The sequence below is a fragment of the Rattus norvegicus genome, chromosome 14 (genome assembly GCF_021556685.1).
Source record: "Rattus norvegicus strain SHRSP/BbbUtx chromosome 14, alternate assembly SHRSP_T2T, whole genome shotgun sequence".
Lineage (NCBI taxonomy): Eukaryota > Metazoa > Chordata > Mammalia > Rodentia > Muridae > Rattus > Rattus norvegicus.
In genome coordinates, this window is record NC_141547.1 from 84467703 (window position 1) to 84476998 (window position 9296).

At 51.3% G+C, this 9296-nt stretch overlaps 1 long non-coding RNA gene across 1 annotated transcript; it reads left to right on the forward strand.

Moving 5' to 3' along the window:
* The first annotated feature begins 4554 nt into the window (after positions 1 to 4554).
* Positions 4555 to 9296, forward strand: LOC148001434 (uncharacterized). Its single transcript, XR_015637721.1, has 3 exons — positions 4555 to 4742; positions 6136 to 6354; positions 7104 to 9296. It is a non-coding gene; the product is annotated as an uncharacterized LOC148001434 (long non-coding RNA).

A 9296-nucleotide genomic window follows, 5' to 3' on the forward strand; every position in this document is an offset into this window, starting at 1 on the left:
GTCCTCGAGTTGGGTTTGCTCAGGGACGAAAGTTGATGTGTGCAGTGGCTCTGATCTTTTCACTCTGTCGACAAGGACAGCAATATTGACTCTCTGGTTAGAACCACCGACCTTCCTGGGAGACGGCTCACCAATAGCGACGGAGGTGTTTGTTACTCTTCCGTATTCTATTGAACATTCAGAGAGTGGTGCGGACAGACCACCTCTCAGAGAAACAGCTATAGCTAGTAAAACATGTTCGCCAAAACGGAATCACTCAGAACCTTTAGGATCTGTCCTACAGAGGGACGCATGGAGAAACAACAACCTACTAAGGCAAACGCTCAGAACAAGGAATCTCGGAAGAGCAACGCCCACTCCTCCCCTCCCCACCCTCTCCCGAGGGGTAAAGGCAGCCCAGAGCACAGCCTCCCTCTCTCCCCAGCAAAGGCAGGATGCCAGCATGAACGGGCCCCATTCCCCAGCTCTGAAATCTAGAAATGTTATTCCAGGAACGAGCAGCTGGGGCCAGAGACTGGTTTCCTCCCCCAGCCTCCCTTGGGGCATAGAAGATCTGCCTCGGGGGACACAGCCGTAGGCACACAGCCGCCTTTCCTCCTGCTTGCTATAGGGTACAGGTTCCATGTTGTGACAGGGCTGCCCCACCCTTAGCCCTAGGCAGAAGGCTGGAGGGCCGAGAGAAGCAGGCTGGCCCTGCCCCTGAGGCAGAGTGGCTGGGCAGAGGTCTGACTAGAGTCAGCAGGGAGAGCTAACGCACTCACTCCCCAGGGAGCTCACTTCCTACGGGACTGAGAGTCAAACCGCTCAAGTTCAAGGGTGAGAATAGCTGAGGAGATCTTGGCAGCAAGCAATTAAGAGGCAGATAATAGCAACTAATTAAGAGGAGGCTGCTATAAACAGCTCCCGGAGCGGTGCAAGCTAAGACACAGGTCAGCTAGACATTTACAGGTCAGGAATAGGCAACTGGGGGCTGGAGAGATGGTTCAGTGGTTAAGAGCACTGGCTAATCTTCCAGAGGTCCTGAGTTCAGTTTTTAGTACCTAGGTCAGGGTTTCACAATGGTACACACACACACACACACACACACACACACACACACACACACACACACTTGAATGCACTAAAACTTAAAAAACAAAACAAAACAAAAAAAAAACGAAATAATTGAGGGGAACCCTCAAGGGACTGTAACAACCCTCAAAGACTGACCTCAAAGAGGACCCCCACGACAGGGGCCTGAGTTTAATTAGATCATCTGAGGAATGGTTTCTACCCCAGAAGACCAATCCATTATCCCTGGAACCAACACAGCGGGGAGTCCAACAAAGAAGGCAGTTACATGAGAAGCCGGGGAAGGACACGAGGGTCCTGTTATGACCCTGTCACCCAGGGTGACTCTGAGCATGCCCAGGGCTGCTTCTGAGGGGTGAAATCAGAGATTGCATACCTTCTCAGAAAAAACAGACTTCACTAAAACCAGCCCAACCAAGTCAGTTAAGACATAGCAAGACAGCAACAGGCCCTGTCACAGACTGTTATTGAAGATGTCTAGTCTCGCGTCTCCGTCTGAGCCGTGAACAGAAGCAGGATAGCGAGGGGGACACCTGGGAAAGACAGCGGCAGAGGGGAGTGGGGACTCACTCACTTTGTAGACCAGACTGGCTTTGAACCCCTAGAGATCTGCCTGCCTCTGCCTCCTGTGCTGGGATTGAAAGTTTGCACCACCATTCCAGCTCCAATGGGATCTGACTCCCCCAGCCTTGGGGAGGGCATCTGAACTCACATGCACATACCCCCCACCCCAAACACATAAATCTTTTTTTTTTTTTTTAAATCAGAGAAAGCAAGGGATGGTGACTCGTGCCTGTGAACCCAGCACTCAGTAGGCAGAGGATTGCTGTGAGTTTGAGGCCAGCCTACTGGAAGAAGCATCTTGGGAGAGCTGGAGCCACCAAGAGGCCCTGTCACCACTATGACCGACTGGGCCTTGAGGCAGTGGGAGGCAGGAGGACAGAGAGCCACCTTTGCACCTGCCTTGGCCCTCTGGCCACTTCCGTGTGCCCTCTATGTAGAGGGTGGGGAATAAATGGAGTGGAAACAGGCAACTGCCTGAGGGTGTGGTCATTCCCCAAATTACCTCTGAAAGTGGGGCGTCCAGACCAAGGAACAGGCCTTAATGTAGGAGAGATATAATCAGGGCAAGGAGAAGGTATGTCTGACAGTCAAGGAGAGTCAAGGGGTTGGAATGGGGCCATGGTGGTGGTCCTGGTGGCAGTCAAGAAGGTGGAGTAATGTTTATACATGAGCACCTGATAGGACCTCAAACACGGGAAGGCTATGCCAGGATGGACGTTTCTAGTGAGGGTTGTTTGTCCGCACTGGGGATCTAACTCAGGGCTCGCACATGCTAGGCGAGCTCCCTCCAATGGAGCTGTGTATCCCTTAGTCTGATTTTTACTATTAATGGGTTGGAGTGGCCATTGGGAAGCTGTCAGCAGGAGGGGCTGTCAAGTCTGCAGGGCTCAGGAAGACGAGAAGAGGGAGATGTGGTGGATGTCCCTCTGCAGGAGACGGCAACCAGCCCTTGGCAGTGGCAGGAGTTCAGAGAGTGGCTGTGGCAAGCCTTCCATTAAGCTTGGATGCACAGCGTCCACCCAAAAGCTGCATGTAGAGGTTTGCTCCTCAGTCAGCGGTGTTAACGGAGAGGCGGAGAGGCGGTAAGAGCTGAGGGCATTGACTAACTCTGTGGGCTAATCCCTCGGAGGTTGTGTGAGGTTCTGTAAGGCATTCTGGGGAGGCAGTAGAGCTAGGAAGTCGGTCATGGCCAGCATGCCCTGTAGGGTATACCTGGGCCTGGTTCTCCCCTTTCTTCGTCTGCTTCCCAGCCATTATGAAGTCAGGCAGCACTGATCTGCCCCTTGCTGGCACCGTGATGTTTTGCCTTACTCAGTGCCAGCAACCAAGGACTGAGACCTTCATTCTCCACCATTTTTCTCAGGTGGCCACCACAGCATTACACCCTGGCTAACACCCTATGTTTGTGGGCCAACAGGAGCCTCAGGACCAAAGAGCTGGCCATTACACATGTCCAGCACCAGACCCCGTGAGGCATGAGTCATTTGTCCTGGAAGACGTGGTCAAGGTGGAGTGCTTGCCCAGGGTACATACAGATGCCTGCAGCAGGAGGGTGGCCCATCTCTAGCTGTGACAACAGTGGCAGTCTTTCCTGAGTGTGGTCAAGGTGTTCAGTCACTTGGACCTGCTATTCAGGAACTTGTGTTATCGGAAACACTCCTTCAGACCTAGCTACAAATATGGTCCTTCTCCAAGTCCCAGCATGCGTCCTGAAAGGCCTGAGGCCTTCACGGCAGGAGCAGACTCCACCTGGTATCCTTGAAGGAGCTGGGAACATGGCAGCTTCCAGTGCCAAAGGCCCTTGACTGACGTAACCACAGATGTCGTAGTTGGAGTGGTGCCTAGCTAGGGGCTCCAGGGATGCTTAAATCTATTCTACAAAGTCTCTGAGGAGTGACATAGTTTCAAAGACTCTAAGGAACAGCAGACCAACATAGCTTTTGGTTCTGGGAAAGCCAGAGTCTACCCTGAGCCTAGAGCCTTTGACATCACTCAGTGACAGATCCCAAGCTCGGTATTAAACAACTGTGGCCACTGGACCCACAGGAACCACTCATGGCTTCCCACGGCCTTCCAGGGATGAAACACGTGAGAGTCAGGGCAGTGCCTGTGGGAAGCCCTCCAGCCACCTGTCCCTGTGGTTTCTTGCTGTGGTGTGTGTGTCTTGTGTGTCTGTGTGTCTCCCTGTGTGTGCCTGTCTCTCTGTCTTTCTGTCTGTCTCTGTGTGCTGGTTTCTCCCCATGTATATGTCTGTGTGTGTCTTGTATGTCTATGTGTATGTTTCTGTATGTGTCTGTTTGTCTTTCTGACTCTGTCTTTGTCTTATTATCTGTGTCTGTGTGTCTTGTGTGTCTATGTGTATGCTTCTGTATGTGTCTGTCTGTCTTTCTGACTCTGTCTTTGTCTTATTATCTGGGTCTGTATGTCTTGTGTGTCTGTGTGTATCTTTCTTTCTGTCTCTGTATGTTTGTGTGTCTGTTTCTGTCTGTCTGTTTCTCTGTGTAGGCCAGTGGTTGATGTCAGGTGTCTCCCTCAACCACTCTGCACCTTATTTTTTGTGCAGGGTCTTTCACTGAACTCAAGAGTTACTGATTTGGCTAGGCTGGTTGGCCAGCAAGCCCTAGGAATCCTCTTGTCCCAGTGCTTAGACTGCAGATACAAGCTACCATACCTGGTACCAACCTGGGTGCTGGAGGTCTGAACTTGGGTCCTCATGCTGTGTGGACCCAGGCACATACCCACTGAGTCATGTCTGTAGTCCTGTATGCTGTTTTGATGAGAAACAGAGCAGAACTCACATCTCGGGTCTCAGAGTCCAGAGACTCAGTCCTGCCCCAAGTGGGGGAATAGCTATGACAGGCCATCCTGAGCACATGAGTTCTCTCTGTCTGAGGAGAAGCCAGCCCCACCTGGCCCTCTGAAGTCACCAGCTTCTTTGTTCAAACAAGAAGCTGGGCTGTTTTGTAGGCCAGACTTTCTGGGCAGTGCCTAAGACCAGACGTTACCACAGAATTCTGAATGGCCTGGGCCTACGGAGATCTGACTGCTGACTCAAGCTGGTGACAAGGGGCAACAATTCATCCTCGGAAAACCGAGGCAGGAGGACAGTGAGTTTAAGTTGGAATAGGGTTGGAGACTCTTTGATGGTAGAGCACCTGGGTAGCGCATCCAAGGCGCTGGGTTCAAGCCCCAGTGCTGCAGAAAGTCAGTCTGAGTTGGGCCTGTGTGCAGACTTTTAAGCACAGCATACTGGAGCCTGAGATAGGAAGGTGGAGTCTGAGGCTACCTCAAAAACAAGCAAGCAAGCAAACAAACAAAACAAGGGCTAGGGTATCTCAGTGTTAGAGCCCTTGCCATGGCTCTGGCCTGATCTCTGGTGTGGTTTAAAAAAAAAAAAAAAAAGAAAGAAAAGAACTGAATAAGAGATTCTGGCTGCCAGCAGAGGCAGGAAGCAGGATGTGCGTATCACAGCCGCTTACCACAGCCTGAGGCAGGAAGGAAAGACTGACGTAAAAAACGGTTTGATCGCGGTCTCTTGATCTCTGAAAGGTTCATCTCATCCAGGCTGAGAGAGGATGGGCGTCTATAACTTCTGTGCTTCCTAAGACTCACTGGATGCCCTAGAATGTTACCAACCAAGCTGACCATCAACAGTGTGTAGGCTTCTGGTGATCTGAGCTAGATCCCCGGTTAGGTGGGAGTTGTCCGTGCTCAGTGACCTACAGCAGATACAAGGGGACAAGTAACTTCCAGAAGGCCAGCCCGGCCAGGGAGTGTGGCCTCAGGTTCCACAAGGCAGAGACTATGAGGCTGTTCCATGGCCCACTCTTCCTCGTCCTTAATACTATGCCGGGCTCAGATGAATCTCAGTAAATATTGATAGGTAAGATGAACCACGTAGGAGCTAGAGAGCCAGCTCACCAGTTAAGAGCGCTGCCTGCTCTTCTAGAGGACCCAGGTTCAGTTCCCTGCACCCACATGGAGCCTCACAACTGTCTGTAACTCCAGGTCCAGGGGATCTGACACCCTTACACAGACATACATGCAGGAAAAACACCAGTGCGCATAAATAAATCATTAAAAGGTCTCAGAGGGAGAAGTCTGAGAGGGTATGCCAATACCAGGGAGTATATGCATGTATGGTGGGTACACACATGTTTGGTGTGCACACAGATATCTATGTAGTGTGTGATAGAAAGAGAGATGGACAAAATGTTCAGCCTTAACAGCGGGAGTCTCTGGACTCAGGACGGACTATAATTTGTGGGCACCGATGCAAAATGAAAATATCAAGTCTCTTCTTGGAAAAATAATGAAGAATTTCAGGAGGCCAATAGCCAGAGCCAAATCAGGAACTCAGGACGCTGCAAATGCCATATACCTGGGAAAGCCTCCCCTGTGAGGTGCAGCCCCAGGTCCTTGCTCCATAAGAACTCGCTGGTCCACAGGTTTGCATCCCCCCATCCCATTCACTTCCCAGTTCCCTCTTCTTTCTTGCAGGGCTAGCATCCTGGCTGGCTGGCCTCCCGGTGAGCACGCATCCCTCTGTGACTCTGCCCCTTGCTGTGGCACTGTCTGCTCCTTTCCAGCCATAACCGGTGCAGTGATTGGAACATGAGAATGTCTTCCCTGGGGAGATAGAAATGCCTACCTCCTTCTTCTAAGGACTCAATGACAAACTAGAGTTTGGTCTCACCAAGGTTAACGATTGACTAGAGCGTGAGTAAAGGCTTGCCCACAGGAGACTGGGAAGTCTTCACCCACCTTGGATGGCGGGTTCCCCATGGCACAGATGGAACCCCCTTTTCTCACCCCCATTTTTTCTAGTCCGTTCTTTCCAGTAGCCTCTGTGGCGATGACACTGACCATGGAGGCAAAGTCACAGTTAAACTGTGACAGTTTAGGTCTGCAATGCCTCCCAAAGCCATGTGTGGAAGGCTTGGCTTCCTGTTTGTCGCTACTGAGAGGCGGCGGTACCTTTAAGGGGCGGGGCCTAGTGGGAGGTCCTTATGTCATTTGGGGTGTGTCCTTGAAGGGATTTGTTAGGCGCCTGACTCCATTTCTTCTCTTGCTGCCCAGTCAAAGGGTGAGCGGGTTTTTCCTCAACACACGCTCTCACTGTGATGTGTCACCCAGGCCCAGAGCAGCGGGGCTGACTGACCACAGGCCAAACTTCCAAACCTCCAAGCCCCAGAAAGCCTTGGTTCAATGTTTATCCTCAGATATTTGTTACAGTCCTTCTCATTCCTTGGTTACGGCCCAGAGAAGGGCGGACTGTGATCGATCGCTGTCCCTCAGGGTCAAATGAAATAGCATGAGTGTCCTGTTTAGCAGGAAGCATGGGGGACCAAATTCCTCACGCTGCAGGCCAGCCCTGCACACTTTTGTGCTTGTGCCTTGAGGGTTGGTGTGGGTTAGATCTCTAGTACCTGATTCACTTTAAAAGATGCTGCCCTGTCCTTCCACAGAGCGTCCCGAGGCCCTGAAGCCTCCCTCGGCAGTCTCCCTGCAGCTTGCTGTAGACCCACTGGAAGATCAAACGCCCCAAATGTGGAGGGTCCATTACTGACTTGGTGCCATCTGCTCGGGAGGAAGGGGAAGCTTGCCGAAGCTCTTTTCTTTCTCTCCTTTCTCTTTCCAAAGACATAAACATGTGGGCTGCCAGCGCAGGGAGGGAGGAGGGGTGCTAAAGATGTTTATTTTGTAGTTTTCAAAGAAAAGGACCTTTGGTGTAGTAACTGAACATTCTGCTGGCTTTGGAGAGACGCTATGGGGACAAGCTTTGCTTGTCCCAGCAGGTGTCTCTGGGGGTGACTTGGGGTGAGGCAGGACAGCGGGTAATGCTGGGCCACAAAGTGGATGTCAGGCCAGTAGCTTTGGCACAGCTCCAGGTGACTTGCCCAAGCAGGACACATAGTCTCCTTGGTGCTCTGGAAACACGCATGGCTGCTTTCTTCTGAGTGACGGGGACACTTAATGTTGCCTGTGCTTTCTTTTGTGCCTCCCATTCTTTCAAAGATCAATGTCATTGTGTTTCCAAAGTGGTGCATGTAGTTCATAAATGCAAAAAGACTTGAGCCACACGTAAAGACATTAAATAAAGTGGGAGTGCTCCCGTGATCCCCTTCCTCCTCCTGCCCCTCCAGAGGTGCTCCCTCTTCCTCTTCCCCCTCCCTCCAGAGGTGCTCACTGACAGCCTGGCTGGGGCTTTAGTGCCCTTGCACAGACAGTCATGCACATATCCCTTAACCTGGGCAGCCTAACAAGATCTTCTTTAAAGGGGGAAGAGGGAGGCTCAGTGGGTAGGAGCAGCTGCTCTTGCTGAGCACCCATGTTGGATGGCTAGCACAATGGGGCTGGAGAAAGGAGGCATCCGTTGAGAGCCCTGGCTGCACTGGTGGAGGATTCAGTTCCCAGTACCTGCATGGTGGCTCACAACCACCTGTAACACCAGTTTCCGGGGATCTGACACCCTCTTCTGGCCTTGTGCATGTATTTGGTGTACAGAAACGCACAGAGTCTTTCTCTAACACACAAACATAATACATGTTTTTAAGAGACAAAACTGAAGAAATATGGAAGACATACGGACTGTCATGTAACCCGGTTTCTTCCCGTAGGGGGGGTCCTCATGTCCGTGTCGATAACACGGACCCTCACAGATGGGACATGGGTGGTCATGCTCCTGCTGTGGGCTGAGTTCCACTGAGAGGAAGAAAGGGTGCTCTTCAGAAACCTTTTCCGGGTTGAGGAGTTGCTTATCCTGGCCTCATTCTGAATGAGCCGTTCCTGTCTTGGCCTCCTCTGTGACCACAGCTCCTCCCCATTGTACTCTGTTCAGTGTGAGGAACTGGATTTCAGAAACGTGAGAGAAGACTCACTTGTTTCTGTGGGCTCTTTGTTACAAAGACACAAAAGTAACTGATAGACCCCTGGGCAGTGTGAGGGGAGGGTGTGCGTGTGTGTAAGAGAGAGATCATTTTTCTGCTAAGTCACAGTGTAACGGGTCCACAGGTCTTAGCATAACTGACTCCATGACGGAAGCGCCATTCAGGCTGTAAAACTCAGCGTGTGGACAGCACCACCCGCCACAACCAAAACAAAGACCCAATCCAGCAGGGTGGACACGCCTTTAATCCCAGCACTCGGGAGGCAGAGGCAGGTGGGGCTCTGTGAGTGGGAGTTCAAGGCCAGCCTGGTCTACAGAGTGAGATCCAGGACAGCCAGAGCTACATACAGAGAAACGCTGTCTCGAAAAACAAAACAAACTTAAAACAAAGACCTTATCCACCAAACCCCTTAGTTCTGGGAAAGTCTCTAAAAGTACTAAGCTTGGGGCTGGGGATTTAGCTCAGTGGTAGAGCGCTTGCCTAGGAAGTGCAAGGCCCTGGGTTCGGTCCCCAGCTCCGAAAAAAAGAAAAAGGAAAAAAAAAAAGGACTAAGCTTGCTTTTTGTCTTCTGTGGAGCCTCTTCTGGCTAACTGTCCTTGTTAACTGGAAAGAATGTCAACCCAGGATATCGTTTCTTGTTGTTGTTTGTTTGTTTGTTTGTTTGTTTGTTTTGTGCATAAAATCTCACCCTGAGAAAAGCTCCAGGCTACACTGGGATCGCAAACACCCAGTGTGGTCTCAGGCAGGCTGATAAAGACTTTCTATTGGCTT